This window comes from Saccopteryx leptura, chromosome 5, assembly GCF_036850995.1.
Source record: "Saccopteryx leptura isolate mSacLep1 chromosome 5, mSacLep1_pri_phased_curated, whole genome shotgun sequence".
NCBI classification, from domain to species: Eukaryota; Metazoa; Chordata; class Mammalia; order Chiroptera; family Emballonuridae; genus Saccopteryx; species Saccopteryx leptura.
Genome location: NC_089507.1, coordinates 39805534 through 39826983, shown reverse-complemented (window position 1 = coordinate 39826983; position 21450 = coordinate 39805534). Strand labels below are relative to the sequence as shown.

Genomic DNA, 21450 nt, shown 5'->3' with positions numbered 1-21450 from the left:
CCATACACATATCCTTAAACTATACTCATCCTCAAATAAAGTCAATAACAAAATAATATAATCTCTACTAACATGATACAAATATCCCGTGTATATCTGAAAACACACTAACACGTTTCCCAGATGAGGCTGCAAAACCCCTGAATGATGTTCACACTCCTCCTGTAACACACATACTGAGATACAGAGTTCTTTATTTTTTTAATTTTATTTATTTATTTATTCATTTTAGAGAGGAGAGAGAGGGAGAGACAGAGAGAGAGAGAGAGAGAGAGAGAGAGGAGAGACAGAGAGAGAGAAGTGGGGGAGGAGCTGGAAGCATCAACTCCCATATGTGCCTTGACCAGGCAAGCCCAGGGTTTCGAACCGGCAACCTCAGCATTTCCAGGTCGACGCTTTATCCACTGCGCCACCACAGGTCAGGCTAGAGTTCTTATTTAATACATCTTATGTCAGATTATAAGAATATGAGAGGAAAAAACAAAATATTTGTTTAATATGGCTACAAACATATTCATAACAAAATAAAGAAGAAACACCCATAACTACCAGAGTCCCTTTTCTGCAGCTGGTCCTGTGGCCGTAGCTGGCCTTTATAACTATCTGCTCCCATTACCTATGCCACATTCCTTTTGCCCTCAGCAAGGACAGAGTGGTTCTTTGCCTGGTGAGGAGAGTTAAATGTGGGTTCCTGGAGAACCTGGCCGTTAGCTGTCCTGAATTGGGTTGTTTTGATTACTCCACAGAACATGGGAGTGCTAGAGATGCCCTAAACCGGGAATCTCTGTATGCCAGGCACGCTCTTCCTTACTTCCACTGTGTAAGAGCAGCCTTTCTCTCGGTAGTCAGGATCAATCATGCTGGTGAGTACAGTCACCCCCCTCTTTGCCTGCCGATTGAGAGGTACGGGGAGCTCAAAGGGGCTTGTTGGCAGTCTCAACCACCAGGTCAGTGGAATCAGCGCTGTGTCTCCTGGTGAAAGCACGCCTCCCATTGGAACTCAGAACTCTAGACAAGCAGAACCTAAAGTCAGGGGGATGGGAGGCAAGAGTTTTCCTAGAGGTTCACTAAGGTAATAGTGAATGGAGCCACTATCATGTCTACCATTTGATTCCTGGTCCCACGACGCCTGGTTATGAGAGAAATGTCACCATAGATTGGATACTGACTTATACCTCACCCTAGCGGACAGTCCAGCCTTACAAAGTATTGCCGTCTAGCCAGCACTATAACCGAGTCTTCTAAAGGCCACTCCACCATTTGGTCAAGCCAGCAGCTTCAGGATGATGGTGAATTCCATGAGCACAGCCTATCAAGTTCCTTGATCAGAAGTGATGTCTGTGTGAAATACCAATATAGTGATATTACTTAGTCCCATAAGTCCACGGATGATAGTTTTGACAGAAGCACTGCACAGAGAAAAGGCAAACCCATAGCCAGGTAAGTATCTACTTTAGTAAGAGCAAAGCACCATTCCTTTCATGATGGAAGTGGTCCAGCGTAATGAATCTGTATGAGGTAGGTAGCTGACCACCCCAGGGAGTGATGCTATACTGAGGACTCAATGTTGGTCTCTGATGGCCTTGGTGAGTGGGTTAATGTGGCTGAGCTCATGAATAACTTCTATCCCTGCCACCATGGCCATTTTCCATAGGCCCATTGACAAGTGGCTGGGTAAAGAGGCTGTCAAACACAGAATAGATCCTCCAATGGACCTAATTATTAAAATCCTACCGAAGTCATCCTTAGGGGAGCATTCACATAAGACACAACTATCCTTAAATCCTTTGCCCATTCCGAAAGGTCTATCTACATTCCTCTTCCCTAGACCTCTTTGCCACCAGATTTTCTGTTCATATTCCTTCTAAGTCCATGACCATCCAGTCAAACCACTGGCCACCACCTACGAATTGTTATAGCCTTGTACCTCCGGCCATTTCTCTTTATAAGCAAAATGAACAATCAGAGGCACCAACTGAAGTTCTAGCCCCTGGGGAGAAATTCCTATCATCACTGTTTTTCAAGGCTGTCCCAGAATGGGGCTAAGGCCTCCCAGTTTTCAACTGGTGCCTGAATACCACGCAAAACCATCCATAAACCAAGCTGAGAGTTCTCTTCCTTAGTCAACTAGTCATAGAACTGCCCATGAGGTCACAGGTACAGGCTGGGAGGAGGCAGTGTAGCGGGAGTGGGGACCATGGGTATTTCCACTTCTCCGTGTAACTTATGTGCCTTCAGGGCCTCCTTGAATCTCATCTCATATATACCACTTCCTTAAAAAAAAAGTCACAAATTTCATTTTTTAAAAACTTCAGTGTACAACACAAAACGAGAATGAGGTAACTGGGTCTTAGTTCAAATAACCAAGACTTGGGATTGGAGCTAACCCCAGAGCATTAGTTTCCTAGGGCTGCTGTTAAAAACAACCACAAACTGGGCAGCTTAAAAACACAGAAACGTATTCTCTCACAGATCTGGTGTCTAGAAGTCCAACGTCAAGGTGTCGGCAGGGCCACAGTCATTCTGAAGGCTCTGGGGAGAATCTTCCTCACCTCTCCTGCGTTCTGGTGTTCCTGCACACCACCTCCTCTGGATAAGGGAGCGCTGCTGTGCACGCCCAGATTTACGGTGTGGTGGTCAGACAACAACCGGGTCGTGATGGGCTGCTCAGGTCACGTGGCAACTTGGTGGCCCAGGTTTAAGCCTTCAGTATCTACTAATACCCATTAACAGGACAAAGCTGTTTCTCAAAAGGTGAGTAGTTATCTGCAGGGTATGGTGGGGTTTTGCTCCAAAACCATAAGGGCCTGTGCTGTGATTAACCCACAGGAACTGCCCGAAGGCTCCAAATGGCACCAGTGGATGTGCTGGGTCCTATCGCCCAAACGGCAGAGCAGTTTGCACAGCAGCCTGGAGCTGCTGCAGAACCTTCTCCTAGCCAGACACTATTTTTTAACAAGGAGAAATGTTCTTCATTTCAAGTGGTTGTGCAAAGGTGGGGAAATGTGCCCCGGAATCTTAAAGATCTGTTGTTTATTTAATCATCTTTGCCACTTTCCAGTTTCTTGGAACTTCAGTTTCCACTCCTGTACAATGGGGCAACTAAACTGTATACTATCAAAAGTCCCTCTCTGGGCCCTGGCCAGTTGGCTCAGTGGTAGAGCGTCGGCCTGGCGTGCAGAAGTCCCGGGTTCGATTCCCGGCCAGGGCACACAGGAGAAGCGCCCATCTGCTTCTCCACCCCTCCCCCTCTCTTTCCTCTCTGTCTCTCTCTTCCCCTCCCGCAGCAAGGCTCCATTGGAGCAAAGATGGCCCGGGCACTGGGGATGGCTCCGTGGCCTCTGCCCCAGGCGCTAGAGTGGCTCTGGTCGCAACAGAGCGATGCCCCGGAGGGGCAGAGCATCACCCCCTGGTGGGCAGAGCATCGCCCCCTGGTGGGCGTGCCGGGTGGATCCCGGTCGTGCACATGCGGGAGTCTGTCTGACAGTCTATCCCGGTTTCCAGCTTCAGAAAAATACAAAAAAAAAAAAAAAGTCCCTCTCTGTTCTAAAATTCTACAAACTGTTTCTTTAAAAAAACTAGACAAGTTTAGAATATAGTCTGGCTCATAAAACTTATTACTTTTTTCATAAATTATCTATTAATCATATTCACATGCTTTCTCCATTCCTGTCTGGTCTGTGACCATCATACTTATTTAGCAAAAGCAAGGACCTTCAGGGCTTGGCAGAGGCGATTACACAGTCTGCAAGTTGGTGAAAGACAGCCAAGTCATTCCATCTCTTCACGTCAGGATCCAGGTCCCTATTCGTAGGAATGACGATGCTGATGGAGAAGGAAGTGTCACAGTCCTAGAATCTGAATCCCCAGCCTCCACCGCCCCACTGCCATCCTGGGGTCGGACTCAGTGAGATTTTTCTGAGAAAGGTAACTAACGTGTGAGCCTCAGAGCTGGGCAAAACATGTACATCTGTCTTCAGATACACTTCTAGGACATCAGAGCTGATGTTAGTCACTCAGAGTTCTGAGGGACAAAGTCAGAAGGGCCCGAGACAGCCTCAGACATGATACAAATGAAGACCATTTTAGTTGCTGACAAATTGTGCCCCAAGAGATTCAGATTTTGCTAGCCCTGATTTGTCTGTCTGCTTACCTTGGGGTCTTGTATATTCAGGAATGTATGCCCTACCTGGACTCTTACTCCACCTTACAATCCTGCAATTTTACATCCTGTCTACTAAACTCAGTTCATCTATGGTAAAGCAATGTCATGCTGTCTAACACAGGTCAGCACTGCCTCTACAAGGGCCCTGTTGCCATGGTAGCCAGTGCAGGTCAGGGACTATGACTGATCAACAAATATGTACTGCGGTCTTACTGTGTGCAGAGCACTGAGTTAGCACTGGCACACCACACGAATTACTGAGTTCCTGATGATAGTTAAGAGGAGGAATTAGCCAATTTAATAAAAAGAAATTAAGAAGTTGATTTTCAAATTCACAGAGTTTTCAGGATTCTGGCCTCCTATGAGAAAAAGCGGAGTCTTGCTAGAAGAAAAAATCCTGCTAGCAGCTGATGGGGCTCTGTCTGCCTGAGGGTCCGCAGGGCTTGGCAGTAGTGTTGGTCATGATGGTGGTCTGTGTGTGCATGGGGGCCGAGCCACAAAGAGAGTGTCAAGTCTTTCCTCGGGGGCATGTGAAGCGCAGGCAGGTTTGGACAAAAGGAAATCCTAAAGCCAGTGTGTTTCAAATAGTGGGTGACAGTCCATTTAATGGACCCTGCAATCAGTTTAGTGGGCCACAAATAAGAATCCTTGAAAACTAAGTAGGAAGGAAGAGAATGGAGTGGAATACAGAATTGAGTGAGTACTATTTCATGACATTTTGTTTCTAGTTTATGTGTGTGAATACACAACTTGATACACACATCTGTTCTGATAGAACACATCTTTCTTGCTCTAGATCCAAGTCAAAAGTATCTGAGAAATGCTACTCAAGAAAAATGACACTTCCCGTTAAGTCAGGCATTTCGATGCAAGAGTCAATGACTGTTTATCAACACAAGCCACTGCCTATGTGGCAGTCACTTTGGCTACATGAAGATGAGAAAGCATTGCATGCAAACACAAGCCGAGAGCTGCCAAAGCCATTAACTAAGCTTCCAGACATTGCCAAAGCCGGAGCCCGTGCCTGTGCTGCTGAAATCTCTGCTTTGGCTTTGATCATTTCGCTTCTCAAGTACTGAAACTCCATCTCAGAGACCAACAGAACCTCCCATTTCCTAACTGAAGAAGGAAGAAGGCGTTATCAAACGAAAGACGTTGTGGCTGCCGAGCTTGGTTTTGGAGCATAACTTAAAAACTCAGAATTTGGGGCATGACTTTTAAAAAAGGGTTATGTTTTACCTTTTGTATATGCTCTCCCTTCAATATAAAATTTCATGCAGGAAATCAAATCTGCACGCACCAGATATGTTTTTGCTGAATCTCATCACTTGATATTTTTCAAGTCCCTTTCATAGGACATTTTCAAAGAGTTGGGAGTGCCAGAGAAGTCACTACTTGCTCACCACATCAGATTAGAGAAGCTGAGCTGGCTGAGCAAGGTCAGGTGCCGAGTGAAGAAACCAGGTCCCTGAACTCTGAGCCTGATCTCCAACCGTCCAGCGAGGCAGGTGCTCAGGTCAGAAGACAGACGGCTGAGGAAAACTATTCCTCTCCATCAGTTTCTCAGGAACCACTTCCCTAGACCAATATCCAAAGTACCGATGAAGTCCTAGGGGCATCAGGCAGAAGACTGAAGAAAAGATCATTGTGGCATTACGGAAGTGCTGTATAAAGCTCCTTCACACATTGTGTGAAAAATTTTAGGACTTGCTATTAACCTCCAGAACTGCACTGAATAAAGACATGAGTGGATTCAAGAAATCTTTAGATACATTCCTTAATGATAAATTCCCAATAGTTATGGAGGACACGAAGATATTTCATAATATGTCTGTAATTAAGTGAAGTTGATAGCAGAAGGGGCAAAGGTTCTTTTCCCCATAAATAATAATACTAGGAAACATGATCAAACTCTGGGTATGTGCTAGGCTTAAAGTTACATGTACTATTTCACAATCACTCTATAAGTTCTTTCCCACTTTTTTTTCCTTTTCTTTATTTTTATCTTATTTTTTTGATAGAGAGAGGCAGGGAGGAAGAGACAGGAACATCGAGCTGCTCCTGTATGAGCCCCGACTGGGTATCAAACCTGCAACCTAGTTATTTCAGGACAACACTCTAACTGACTGAGTTAACCGGCTGGGATCTTTCCCACATTTTATAGATAACGGAGGCTCAAGGAGGTGAAATGATTTGCCCAGTGTTACACTGCAATAAAGCAGCAGTGCTGAGATTCAAACCAAATCTGTTTAATTCTAAATACCACACTCTTGCCATCTTGCTGCTTTCTGGAAGTACCATGCTATTTGACTGAGGGCTCACTCTATGTGAGCTCTGCAGTCAGACACTGGGTTTGAGTCTCAATTCACTTACTTATTAGCTGTGAGACTTTGGGCAAGTTCCAGAATCTCTTAAGTCTCTTGCCTGTTAACTAGAGATAATAACAATATACAGCTTACTAACCTGTAAGGATTAAATTAAATACTGCATAGAAAACATTTAGCAGAATGTCATGTATATAGCAAGTATGAAAAAAAAAGCTATTATAATGCTAGCTAGTATTAAGAAATCCATTGATTTGTAAAGTATATGATTGTCTAATTACACTATATACCTGAAACTACAAAATAGCACTGAATGTAAACTATAATTGAAAATTTAAAAAAATAAAGAAATTGATTGAATTAATGAATGGATATGTGTTGACCACTAAGGTATTCCTTAGTTATTGTGAAAAAGAGAAAAGAGATGAAGAAAGAAGACGAGTGGGAAATATGGAAATGAAATGAGGAAGGGAAGAGAATAAAGAGGAAAAATTAGAGTTACAGAGCTTTAGATATTTTTCAGAATAACTCAAATTTACTCCAAGATGAAAAAAAGTGTTTTTTATCTTATTTCACGCCCCATCTGAGAATATGCAATCTCGCTGGCCTGTGACAGTATTCTGGATAGTGAAAGAATAATGTGAGCACTCTCTCAGTTGTCTATAATTCTAGACAAACACATAAACAAGTAATGTTTGTAACAGATCCGATACTGAGGTCATAGTAGATACTTATATAATTTAAAATGAAAGTTCAAAGAATCACGAGATAGGGTATTCCTTTTTCTAGGAGGGCTAGAAACCAATCCATATCCTAAATGCTCTCACTCCACAGGTACGAGGCAGGACTCTGGGGGGAAGGGTGAACAGATGGGTTCTGAGAGGCATCCTTCTCCCTCTAAAATGATCCGAGGGGTCTTCGTAGAGATGGAGACTTTAGCTGAGTCTGAAAGACAACTGCCAAGGTAGGCACCTGGTATTGTAGTGAAATGTAGTGTCTCTAAATAATTAATTGAGCCTTGATTGTATTTTAATATTTAAAAATCCATGCTTATCTCTTCAAGCTGAGTGTAATGTCCATGAGGGCAGTGTTCCTTGGACCCTTTACGTCAGTGGTCCCCAACCTTTTTTGGGCCATGGACCGGTTTAATGTCAGAAAATATTTTCCCGGACTAGCCTTTAGGTTGGACCGGATAAATGTATCACGTGACCGAGACAAGCATCAAGAATGAGTCTTAGACGGATGTAACAGAGGGAATCTGGTCACTTTTTAAAAATAAAACATTGTTCAGATTTAAATGTAAATAAAACGGAAAAAATGTAAGTTATTTATTCTTTCTCTGCGGGACCGGTACCAAACGGCCCGCGGCCCGGGGGCTGGGGACCACTGCTTTACATGACTGACCTACCTGTGGTGTTAGCAAACAGACACTTAATAACCACTTCCTGGCTAAATGGTAGCTCTAGCTCATTGGAAGTGAGCAGCTGCCCAAGGTTTAAAACACAACCTTTGGTGTCTGAGCGACACTAGTTCCCTCAAATGTGCATTTTTCTCAGGAAGACGCCAGTTCTGACTCAGGACAAGTTATTTCAAGAAATATTTTCTAATGACTCAAATGAAGGAAGCTCTCTGCAAACAAATGGCACTGCGCTGTTCTCTGTGACTCTCCTGACTTTTCAGTGGGAAACAAATTACGCTCCTGGTTTGTGTGCAAGAGGAGCCTGCAGCAGGATGATAAGCTGAGAGTCCTCTAATGGGATCCCACAGCCCTGCCACTTGAAAGATTAATTCCACATTCTGGCGCTGCTGTGATGTTTTATTCATTTACTTATTTATTTTGGGGGGTGTACCACATAGAGTCCTCAGCCTCGCAGACGCCACTCTCCCATATTATTCATCTTGATAAAATACTGTGGCATGCTGTCAGTACGAAGTTCCCCCCGCAAAACCCAACAGAACTCTCTAGGCGAGTTTCCCTCTCCCTGTTATTAATTGAAAGGCTTCCACCTATGGGGGTTGGAGGAGAGGAAAGGAGTGGAGAGCCCACATGTAACTCAGAAAGCCAAAATGGGCTTTTGCTTTAGAGTCCAGTTACTGTCAGCTGCTGCTCCACACTGCTAGGTCATACAACTGCAAAAGTAGCTGATACATATTATCAGTCGCTCACAACACAGGAAATAAAGCCAGGTGAGAAAAGGCTATCATTGGGCAGGTTGGATCTAGCAAGAGAGACTCAAGAACTTCAAAAGATCCTGATGACATCTGGGCTCCGACTCTTAGCTTATGAGGCCAAAGAGAGCAAACAGTCGGCAGAAGGGGCTCCCACCACAGGGGTATTTAGCCTTTCCTTCCCCACCAGCCCCAGGACAGATGATCGCCGCAGAGCGCACAGCGTGGATCACATGCCATGCCCTTGCCCTAGTGACAGTGCATCTCTGACTCTCACATTCAGCGAAGCTCAGAAAAGGCAGGTAAATTGGAAGGACTTACAAAGGGGCTAACTCTGAATGCATTGCTTTTTTGAGAATTTAGGTACTTGACTGATAATAACAGTGCCCGCGGGATGCACCTTTGTAGAAAATTGCCGTGAAAGAGGCAAGAAGCTAGAGGTCATTCTCTGATATCATTAGGGGAACAACGAGGGCCTATTTTCCCATTTCCCAATCTCAGAGGATGAGTCCAGGGCCTTTTCTTCACATTCAACTCATTTACCTTCTGCGCTGACTGAAATCTGAAGTTTCCAAACCAGAGACTCTGCCATCTGGTAAATTATCCTAGTCAAAGGCACTGCAATATGGGAAGATGCATGCAAAGCCCCCTTGTTGAGCTCAGTAGGGCATTTGGTATGTTGTAATTAAAATGCCTGCAGTAGGACTCAGGGTAGGTCCAGGCACTGTTGAGTTGGCTTTTGACATAGTTCTAATTCCAGTAAGGAGAAAACGGCCAATGGAGTCTTCAACTCAGGATTCTACCTCTGACAGTTGCTCTGAGAAACACTGTGAACAACAGCATAACTGCCCTCCACACTCCTGAGCCCACTTTCCTTCCCCCCCCCCCCCAGTTATCTCTACCTCAACTACCTTCATTTCCACTCCCCTCCCACATATGGCCCCAGGTGAAGATACATTACCTTTTCATTAAAAGATATCAGTGAAGAAGGAAGGAAAGTGAGAGGGATGAGATTAGATGCTTGAGTTCCATTCAGCATTTTCTAGCTTCAGAGGATAGGAAAAATAGCATCTCAGGGGAGTTTTATTTCCCTTCTATAAGACATAAGAAAGCTTTGCTGAGATCTGCATTGCAGGGCAGGAGACCCGGGGGTGCTCAGGCCAGCAGGGTGGGGCTGGCGATCAAAGCGTTAGGACCCTGCAGGTCTGGCTAATGCCTCCTGCCCAGCTCTCTCCACCAGAACCTACCTAGGGCAAATGCCAGACACTGCTTCCAGGCAAAACGGACCGAGTCAGAGTCGTCACGTGAGGAACATATCATAGCCAATATTTTGCCTGAATCTTATTTAAAAGAAGAAAGAAAAAGCAATTAGATGAATGCTAGGAAAGAAAAATCTGTCTAGACACCAACGACCTTAACTACAAATTATTCGCAACCTCAACCACTGGAAGTTCGATTTTTTACTTCTCTTGTATGAAGGGCATCAGAAGAGTGTTAGAGATCGTTGGTAGCAAGGTACCATTAGGTATGCTGCTCTTGTGCCTGGCCTCAGGAAACACTTGTCCCAGCCAGAGCAATGACTCATCCTCTGTTGCCAGTGTCACAATAGGAGCCTGATTTACTGCAGTCCAGCAAACAGTGCAACACTCTGCTCTAGCATTTCGGAAGGATTTAATTAAAGTCAGTGCAGAAAATGGAAAATTACTATCACCATTTTACATTAGAGAGATGACCAAAACACCACTTAAGAGGACCAAAAGCTTTAGTTCAGAAAATCAGCAAACATTTCTGCATTTGTTTGTTTTTGGTTGTTGTTTATTTACTTATTGGCATGCAGTGAAATATTATATTAGAGGAATTAGACCCAGAGAGATGATGAGGAAACCTAAGATTATTCTACACAGCCACTCTAAAGAAGTGAAGAAACTCCTAGAAACTATATATACCAAAGATAAGTGCTAGAGTCCTTTAATTTCAATTCATACTTTCATTTACTCAGCAATTAATTGCCTATCCACTATGAAAAGCACTAAATAGAAAGGACAGACCTATCCCCAATACAAGACAGGAAGTGGTATGTTCCAGGAGAAGGGGATGGTTGTTTCAAGGAGAGAATTATTTCAAGACCAGAAAGGCTTTCTGGTAGAAGGGGAAAATGAATGGGCCCTTGAAAGATGAATAAAACATGAGATGTTCAGAAGTCAGGGAAAACTTTCTGAATAAGGAACACAAAGACACGAAGGTGAGAATATGGAAGGAGTCAGGAGGCAGTGAGTAGATCAGACGGCCGGAAGCAATTCGTCAGGACTTAGAAGGAATGGTACCAGATTTGTGGAAGGTGCTGACACAGACCAAGCACTTGGATATGTGGGAAATGTGTTCAGCCTTCAGGAACCGGAGGCAAGTTAAATGAAAAAACTACAGCAATCAGAGCAAACAGGACAGCCACAGGCTAGACACAGGGTCCATGTGTTAACCTTGGGGCCACGTGTTAACCTGTTAGTCGCTGGAATGTGAGGTGTTGTGGGGCACATCAAGGAAGGCTTACCACAGGAGGGTGCTGGGGGAGGGAGGCACTCAGGGGGGTGGGAGATGGGGATCCAGAGTATTTATCAGTGAGTACAGAGTGTTTCTGAATTTTACCAACCAGTACGCCATTCTGGTGTATAGTAGCTGAATTTCAGTTCTCTGTGTGTGTGTGTGTGTGTGTGTGTGTGTGTGTGTGTGTATGTATGTAAAAAGCTAATAAAAGCTTTTGTTTTTAAGATCTGTAGACTAAACCTTTACTTGGATGTCAAACTCAGTATGTCCAAAACTGAACCCATCCTATTCCTTACTAAACATGCACCATTTTATGATTACATCAGGAATTGGCACCACGAGCTACTCAGGCGCTCATTTGAGAGATCTGGGAGTCGTTACCAACCTCTAACATCTCTGCCAGCACATGGTCTCCCTTACCAGTTGTGGGAACCATCACCGCGGGGATTCTGACGGGGAACAAGGCCACTTGCTCTTCTTGCCCCCAGCTTCTGACTTTTTGGTCAACTTATATACATATAATATCTTAGGGATTTAGCTGAAATACAGTCAACTGTATTAAATTATGTTAATTTAAAACATTAGATTAATTTAATTATGTCTATACATTTAATTAAATACTATTTCAACCTGGAAATCCTACTCAACTCTGACATTTTATAATAATATACAAACTGTTTTTGATAATTTTCTGGTAATTACCCTTGCTCCTTTCTCACTGTTTTGGAAACTCAGATTAGTCATTAATGCAATATTCTTCACTTTTCTTATTTTTCTCACCATTGCCCATCCTTTTGTTTTCAATTTTACTTTTTTGGGGAAATTTCGGCAACTTCATCTTCCACATAGTTTTTACTGAACTATCTGACTCTTAAATGATTACTTCCAAGAGTTCTTCTTTATTCTCTGAATGAATAACATCCTGCTTTTTTGTTGGTTTTTTCCTGTACACAGTATCTTCCTTTTCTCTGTGCGAATTTGAATCTATTCCCTTTGAAGTCTTCTTCTCTTCCCTGCGTTGCTCTGATTCCCGAGTTCCCTCTTCCTGTCTCTTCAGTGGGGTTTACTGCCTTTCATGCTGGAAGCTTTCATCAAATGTCTGCTGATTCTTAGCTGTTCTTCCATATATATTTTTTTAATTTATTCATTTTTAGAGAGGAGAGAGGGAGGGAGAGAGAGACAGAGGGGGGGAGGAGCTGGAAGCATCAACTCCCATATGTGCCTTGACCAGGCAAGCCCAGGGTTTCAAACCGGCGACCTCAGCATTTCCAGGTTGACGCTTTATCCACTGTGCCACCACAGGTCAGGCTGTTCTTCCATATTTAATAAGGAAGTACATGGTAGGCTTCACTATAGAGTATTTAGACAAAAAGCCACATTTTCTTTCTTTCTTTTTTTTTTTCTGAAGCTGGAAACGGGGAGAGACAGTCAGACAGACTCCCGCATGCGCCCGACCGGGATCCACCTGGCATGCCCACCAGGGGCGACGCTCTGCCCACCAGGGGGCGATGCTCTGCCCCTCCGGGACATCGCTCTGTTGTGACCAGAGACACTCTAGCGCCTGGGGCAGAGGCCAAGGAGCCATCCCCAGCGCCCGGGCCATCCCTGCTCCAATGGAGCCTCAGCTGCAGGAGGGGAAGAGAGAGACAGAGAGGAAGGAGGGGGGTGGAGAAGCAAATGGGCGCTTCTCCTATGTGCCCTGGCCAGGAATCGAACCCGGGTCCCCCACACGTCAGGCCGACGCTCTACCGCTGAGCCAACCGGCCAGGGCCCATTTTCTTTTTAATGTATGTAAGTTAGGTTACATACTAAATTGCTTCAACAAAGAGGCCCCCAAACAGAGTGACTCAGACAGGACTTCACTTCTTTCTCTTTTAACATTCCATAGTTGATGGGTGGTGCGGGGCCAGTGGCTGCTGCTACTGCTCTTTCTATTCTACGTGTTGCTCCCCTGACACCGGGGTCCTGTTCTTGCCTGACCAGCACCACATCCACATCCCATCTGGAAGGGAATGACAGAGAGTGGAAGAAAAGCAAGTTTCTTTAAAGACAGTAAAGTAGAAGCTGCTCATATCACGGATAAAGAATTTAGCTAGTGGTCAGACTTCACTGCGTGGGAACCTGAGAAATGTCCTATCTAGGAAGCCAGGTTTCTTGCCAAAACCTGGGGGTGCTCTATTAGTAAAAGGTATAAGAAGGAGAACGGACACTAGGGGACATTAGAGTCTTCTCCAACTTAGGGACTCTCAGGAGTATCTCCAGGTTCTTCTCCGGGGTGGTTCGTTTTCTCTAGAGGCGGGTCCTCCATCTTCTTCTGCATGTTCAGGCTGCTGTTCACTGTCAAGTGTACAAACTAGGGCCCCTCGCCCCTACCTCCTCTGGGCCTGAAATCTCAGAGTCTGTCTTCTGGTTTACTTCCTCCAAAGGATAAACTCCTGGCTTTAGATGGGGTGGAGGAGGCCCGGTTGCCTGTGTGTGGTACAGGGTACAACTGCTCCTTGGACAGATTTGTCCCCTGAAATCCCCATGTCATCGCCCTGTCTCCTGGGGGCCCCCAATGCCTCCACTTCTAAGGTTTTCACAGGCTCTTTGGGTACCTGTACTGTGGGAGCTTAGACTTGACCTTTTCGCTTTATCATTCCTCTGCCGCTTGTTAATTTCACAAATTCCAGCTCAAGATTACACACATTTCCTAGCATCCTTAAAGGTGACGTCCGCCTTTCTGTTCCTTGGTCTCTTTATTCTTGAGGGGGTGTGAGAAAGGAGAAGGAAGTGAAAATGGCTTTACTATCCTGAAACTAAAAATGATTTTTCATCTGGACATGATGCTATCACTGGAAATTTTATCTCAAGCCGCAAACATCCATTTGCTTAAAATTAGAACAGATTTATTTTTCCGTTCGTCCTGTGGGTGTAGACTCATGATTCTCCACAGAGTAACCACTAATTGTGTTTCATTTTAAAGTGATTTCTAAAAGGCTTATTTGCCATGATATCTAAGACTTGCAATTGTGAAGTCATTTCCCATTCGCATCCCCCAAATACTTACTAAATCTATATTGAATTTCTTTGCTTCTTTTGTCAAATGACCTATATAAAAATACAAACCAGCAGTGACAGAGGCAGCTATGGGTTACTGTGTCTTTCCCTAAACAATTGTCTGTAGTTCAAAGTCAAGTCATTGAGAGAGTGCTCTGTCATAGAAAAGGTTTTTGAAGACCTGCACATAAGTCAGCTCTCTTTGTTCTGAAAGAGAATTCTAGGAACAAAACTTGATATAAAAACTATAGTTTGGCATAAAAAACTGGACCCTCTTTCACTTTCTTTTCCTTTCTTTTATTATTATTTTTTTTGGCCTATGTTAGGTCACTTACAGGGCACCCCTCCTTCAGCTTCTTCCTCTGGCTGCCTCCCACTCATCCTTCAAAACTCATTTCTAGTGTCAGCTCCTCCAAGAAGCCTTCCTTGACTACCTCCCACAGCTCTCCCAGAGCTGATCACGTGCAGCACCTGTGTATGTCCATAGCGCCCAGAATTTTTACTATATTGTAATCACCAGTTTATATGTTGGTTTCCCCCACCGAACTGTCTATGGCCTCCGGGAGGGCAAGGTCCATGCCTTACTTATCTTTACATTCCTGGCATCTGTCAACCAAGCCTGGAACACAGCAGGTGCTAGTCATAGCTTCACTTACTGAATGAATAAGAGAAAGGCTCATTTTCAATTAGAAATAAAAATTCCTCAATGAAATCAGAAGCAGAGAAATAAAGAAGAAGAATTCACCTTGGTTACTTTTAATCACTCATTCCTTAGTGGCTAAATATTAACTGAGCCAAGAATAGAAACACGTCTTCTACAAGACTCAAGTAAATGGATTTCAGAACTAGATACACCCGGGAGATTGAAGCCGCTGTCTTGCTGGCTAGATAAAAAGATGCATAAACTTGTACTTTGGGTATTTGTTTTGCAATGAATAGAAATCCACCCAGGTTAAAAATGTGGGGTTGGCCCTGGCCGGTTGGCTCAGTGGTAGAGCGTCAGCCCAGCGTGTGGAAGTCCTGGGTTCGGTTCCCAGCCAGGGCACACAGGAGAAGTGCCCATCTGCTTCTCCACCCTCCCTCTCTCTCCTTTCTATCTCTCTCTTCCCCTTCCATAGCTAAGGCTCCATTGGAGCAAAGTTGGCCCGGGCACTGAGGATGGCTGCATGGCCTCCACCTCAGGCGCTAGAATGGCTCCAGTTGCAACAGAGCAATGGCACAGATGGGCAGAGCATCGCCCCCTAGTGGGCATGCCAGGTGGATCCCGGTCGGGTGCATGCAGAAGTCTGTCTCTGACTCCCTGCTTCTCACTTCAGAAAATTTTTTTAAAAATGTGGGGTTAATGAAACCAGAAAACACAAAAGTTCTGTAATGATCAGTCGCACTGGGGAGAGGCCACAGAGGGTAAGCACTCTGGTTCACGGTCTGGCCTTTTCCATATGTCAACCAGATACAGGAAGAAAACAGCAGCTGCTCTTACTTGGACTTTGACTTGTAGATTTTGTTTTTGTTTTGGAGAAGCAGCAAAAGTTAGACTCAGGAGACTATTTCTGTCTTTGCCTGCAATGTAGTTGACACAGGTTCACTGTGATAACTATAATAATTTTACAAGCCAATAGCATACAGGATAATCTGTCTTAATAAGACAAATAAAGAGATACTCCAAACAAGTGACAATCACACTACTGTTCCAGGGAAGGGGAGGTGAAGGAATCAAGTCCAAATGTAATGAGGTGTACCTTTTTATACAAGGAGGCAGTCGGGACAGCTGGCGACCCACCAAGGAGCTGATTTCCAGAGTTGGCAGGTGGGCAGATGAGGAGGGCCCGCCCAAGACAGAAGCAAATGGCCCAAGGGTCTTTGGAGAGAGAGCTTTCAGGTTAGCAAAGAGTCGCCTTGCCCAAACCAAAATTCTCAGCCTCACGAAGTCTCAGTATTTATAGTCCAAATGCTCCCCTGCCATAGTTCCTTCCCCACATGTTCCTATCGATAAGCCCCCAGCGGGGCCCCTCCGCAGCTGGGCTGCACACTGCTTATCAGTGACAACAGGTGCAGAATGATGACATCCTGGCACGACTTACTTCATTCTCCTGTCAAAGTTTTTATTTTTAAAAAAATGTTTTCTTCTGTCTTTGTCACTGTCATTAACAAATGGATGCAAGCAACTTCACTTAAGTCACAAACAAGTGAATTTGAAATCATATGAAACCTACACACAACCCAGACTTAACAGCTGACAGGAGACCTGAGCTCCTTCACTGGTTTCACCCATGAGGTGCCATGAAATAGGCCCACCATCAGGCTGGCTGTGCAGCCAATGTCCCCCAAACCGTGGTGGACGTGCAGATGGACTTAATCCCTGTTTAACTAACAAAACTCTTGGGGGCAGGCAACATATGAACAAGTTTCTAAGATGTAGAGAAATAGGCTAAAGGAGCAGAAGACACACCTCGAAATCTTTTTTTTGTGTGTGTGTGTGATAGAAACAGAGAGAGACAGAGAGAGGAACAGACAGACTGGAAAGGTGAGAGATGAGAAGCATCAATTCTTCATTGCAGCATCTTAGTTTCTCATTGATTGCTTTCTCATATGTGCCTTGACCGGGGGCTACAGCAGACCAAGTGACCCCTTGCTCAAGCCAGCAACCTTGGGCTCAAGCTGGTGAGCCTTGCTCAAACCAGATGAGCCTATGCTCAAGCCAGCAACCTTGGAGTTTCGAACCTGGGTCCTCTGCGTCCCAGTCCAACGCTCTATCCACTGAGCCACCGCCTGGTCAGACTAGAAATATTCCTTTTAAAAATCACAGCTCAATGGAAGAGGACCTCTGTGACTGAGCCTATCCACCTATCCTCTGCTTTGAGTGTGGTTGGTCTGACCAAGCTGTCAAGGAAAGAGGCCAATAGAGCAAAACCTAAAACACACACTGAGCAAGACTGTGTTGACAGTTTTAGTGTAGCCTATTCATTCTTCTCTGGGGTGCCCGCTCCCCATCCCAGTCCGTGCTAGGTGTTCCCCATGGCCACCCTGTGCTACGGCAGACCTTCGGCATATTTCTGTCAGGGTTTGTATTGTCAGCATCCTTGCTGATCTTCCCCGCTTTCTTGAGGTTGGGAATGACGGCATTATTATAAACCATTTCATACACCTTTCGATGTAAGGAAGAATAGACACATTTAATACACAAATAAATGCCCTACAGCTCTGTATTCTAGAGCCTAGTATGTGCCTGGATCATCTCAGACAAGTGAATAATAGTAAAAAAAGAATGAATGAAATGAAAATATCTGGACTTGAATTGCTTTAAAAATGTTCTGTACTGCCTGGCCTGTGGTGGCGCAGTGGATAAAAGCATAGACTTGGAAATGCTGAGGTCGCCGATTCAAAACCCTAGGCTTGCCTAGTCATGGCACATATGGGAGTTGATGCTTCCTGCTCCTCCCCACCCCGCCTTCTCTCTCCTCTCTCTAAAAAAAAATGAATAAATAAAATCTAAAAAAAATATATTTATATATATAAAAATGTTCTGTACTAAGAGTCATAGGTTTAATCATTTCTCATGACTTTTCATCTAGTTTAATTTCACACATCAACATCAACAGAACAGATGTTCATCTGTCCTTTTTGAAATTCTTGTATTCCAGAAATCGGTAAGTTTTGAGGTAATTACAAGAAAAGCTTTGTATTTTGGTCTGGTGTTCTTAACACATAGGAGACTGGGGTAGGGAATGGGGGTGGGGTCCGTGGTTTCCTGAAGCTGAATGCTAATTGACCCTGATGGTGGCTGTTTATCACAACTGTTGATTTCACCCGACAACTAGATCTAGGCCTTTTTTTAGGTGCAGAGATGGCTTGAATTTATTCCAGGTTCAGTCCTGCTTAAATGCACGTAGGTGGCATTTAGGCCCCTGCTCATTTCAGCTAAACTTGGGGAAAAGGGAAGTTTTGATGGCTCTCTTTATCATTCTTCTATGAAAACAGAGAGTACATATTGATGTTTTACATTAAATATCAATGTCTATATCTGTGAACTGAGCACGGCCACACCCATCTCCCGGGGCCACGATGAGGGATAAATGAGAAGATGGCGTTCACCACAGTGCTCGGTACGCAGTAGGTTCTTGGTACACTTTTGTAGATCTGAATTGATTTAATTAAACAGGAATTCTAGTCCAGAGATTTTTTTTTTTTTCCTCATGGAAGGCAACTTTTCTTACCAAGAATTTCTTTCTCAGGAGATTGCAGCCAAGAAAATCAGAAGTTTTGATAAAACAATGGGGAACATCAAGTCTGAAACACAGAAAATCTGTATATCATTCCCATTTCCCTCTAAACTGCTCCAAATACACTCACTTCTATTCTGTTTTTTAAACTGAATTTATTGGGGTGACAGTGGTTAACACAGCTACACAAGTTTCGGGAGCCCGATTCTATAACACATCATCTGTGCACCCACATTATGTGTTCATCCCCCAAAGCCCAGTTATCATCCATCACCGTTTATCTCCCCTGGGCCCTCTTCCCCCTCCCCCTCCCGCTCCCCTGCAATCATCACACTGTGGTCCGTGTCTGTAAGGTCTTTTTCATTCTTCTTTTTTGCTCATTCCCTCCCCCTCCCTTACCTAGCCCCCAACCCCCACCAAACCACTGTCAGCCTGTTCTCTATGTATGAGCCTGTCTCTATTTTGCTTGCTAATTCATTTTGTTCAGTAGATAAATGAATAAAAAAGGCTTTGATACATTTACACAATAGATTATTATGCAGCCATAAAAAAGAAGGAAACCCTACCTTTCATGACAGCATGGATGGACCTGGAGAGCATTATTTTAAGTGAAATTATCCGGTCAGAGAAAGTCACCACATGACTTCACTCACATGTGGAATTTAATGATTCCACATTCTGTTGAGAAACCCTCGGTCGCCTCCCGCTACTTCTCCTGTCTCAGGGAGTGATGAGAAGACCAAGAGGAGCCAGAGGCATCTTTTCCTCCCTTGCCTGCCGGAGCAACAGATTAGAAAACCATGCTTCACTCTGGGCAGCCTCGGCATCACACAGCCATGCTGAAGTCACTCTGATGTCTTAGTGATGGATTTAGAAGAGGACACTATCAATAAGAATTGAACACTCCAGTGTCCTGTGATACACAAAGAATCAAAGACCATACTGAAATGTGACAAAAAAAAAAGTCTAGTAACTCTATGTCCAGAGACCATCAGTACCCTTGTCCGAGATAATCATTTTTGCCTGGATGACTCTAATTCACTTATATGCTTCCACCTCCTGCCCTTTCTCAGCACTGTAACCAAGGGATCTTTTAACGAGGTGGTCTGAGACAGTCCAGATCTTCAGCATTGCTCACCTGCCCCGGCCTTACCTGCCCTCCAGCCGCATCTCTGCTCACTCCCCTCCGGTCACAGCAGTTTCCTTTCAGCTCCTCAAACACATCAGAGTTCCTCTTTTCTTTGCTGCCTCAATGAAAATCTTTCCCCTAACTCTTGCCTAGATATCTCCTACCCGGCTTGCAGGTTTCAGCTAAATGACACTTCCTTAATGACATTTAAACAGACCCCCTACTTTGTGCTTCACACATCCTGCACTTTTCCTTCACAACCCACTGTTTTCTATTTATGTTTCCCATGGTCACCAGCAGCGGAAAGGCTCCCTGAGGGCAGAGTCCGGTCCACATAGTGTGCCCTGGCCAGGGTTGTCTGCCCAGGTCCAACACAGCGCTTGACTCAACGCTGAGTAAGAGGAAACAAAAGGCATTTGTCATTCCTATACAGTTTTGTTGGGGATACACTTTGGAACAGTACTGAGAGCTTTTCTAAGATACATTATATACATAAGATCTTCTTCATACACACAGGGTTCCTTTTTACATTTCTGCAAGAATGTTATTTTCAATCCACCATAGTTCCAAATGGCAAATTATTTTAATCACTGCCACATTCACCCAAAGTGTTTACTATCAATTCGACAGTACAGTTTTTTTTTTAGTTGCAAAGATGACTTGAATCAATTCAAAGTGCTGAGTTACCTGACATAAGCTTTGCATGAGTTTAGAGAACGTTGAATCACTTTGTATCACTGTACAATATTTGGAGTGGCTATGTGGCAATATGTATCAAAATCTTAAAAAATGAATGATGGAGATTGTATTTTCCAAAGATGAGCACACAAATGTAACCTTTCATCCCATATGCTCTTCCTACAATGTTGGTTCTCCCTCCAGTGAGAGGGAGTCCTGTGTGTCCTCCTCAGCCTGGGTGGGCTTGTATAATGGAAGTAGTGTTGCATGGTTTCCAAGGCTAAGCTAGAAAAAGTGACAATGCTTCCACTTGGCGCTCTACTGATATGCTCTATGCTGCTGTGTAACAAGTCTAACTACCCTGAAGTCGACATGCTAGAGAGACCACATCCAAAAGGAAGAAGATATCTGAGGAGGCCCAGCTGTTCCAGCTCCCAGCATTTTGACCCTGCCCTGCCCAAGCACCACATATGTGAGTGAAAGCCTTCGGAAGATTCCAGCCTCTTACCTTCAAGCCCCCCAGCCTATACCAAGTGGGACAGAAATAACCATGGCAACTGAGCCCTGCCCAGACTGCAGATTCATAAGTAAAATAAGCACTATTGTTTGAAGTGCTAAGTTCTGGGTAGTTTGTCATGCAGCACTAGGTAACTAGAACATTATATACATATATACTGCTGGGTTAAAAAGATATCTATATACCTATTCATATGTATACATATATAGATACAGAGTTCTAAGGTAGTTTGTCATCTAGTACCAAATAACTAGCTTATTATATATAATATATAAAAATACATATTGCTAGGATAAAAGTGACCTATATCTCTATACATTTATATATGTATATCTGTCTACATACATATAGGTGTACATACAGTCAATTTTTTAACAGCAAATTCAGTTCTAGGAATTAATACTAAGAAAATATTTGGAAAGTATACAAAAATGGCTACATAGCATTATTAATAAAACAAAATGTTTTGAAACCGTCTAAAATGTTCAGCTACACAGCTGATTAAATATATGATTTTATATTTACAGCCAATTGCCAGGCTGCCGCACAGCAGTGTGGTGAAGTGGAGCTGCACTTCCTGGCAAGACGGTGAGTCATGAATCAAAAATGATCCCTAATCCAATTCTTTGCACCAAAGTCCATTTCTCTTATAATGTTTTATAAGACTT

The 21450-nt window shown here is 43.9% G+C and overlaps 1 protein-coding gene across 4 annotated transcripts in view; it reads right to left on the bottom strand.

Annotated features, from left to right (window-relative positions):
* CRACD (capping protein inhibiting regulator of actin dynamics) overlaps positions 1–21450 on the bottom strand; it is a 270250-nt gene that overhangs the window by 66189 nt on the left and 182611 nt on the right. The window contains exon 1 of one of the 4 annotated variants that reach the window (XM_066385547.1): positions 19612–19839. The exons of the other annotated variants lie outside the window; for them this stretch is intronic. The gene's annotated coding sequence lies outside the window, so the exon portion shown is untranslated. Of the gene's footprint in view, positions 1–19611; positions 19840–21450 lie in introns of those variants that run through there. 4 annotated transcript variants of the gene reach the window in all.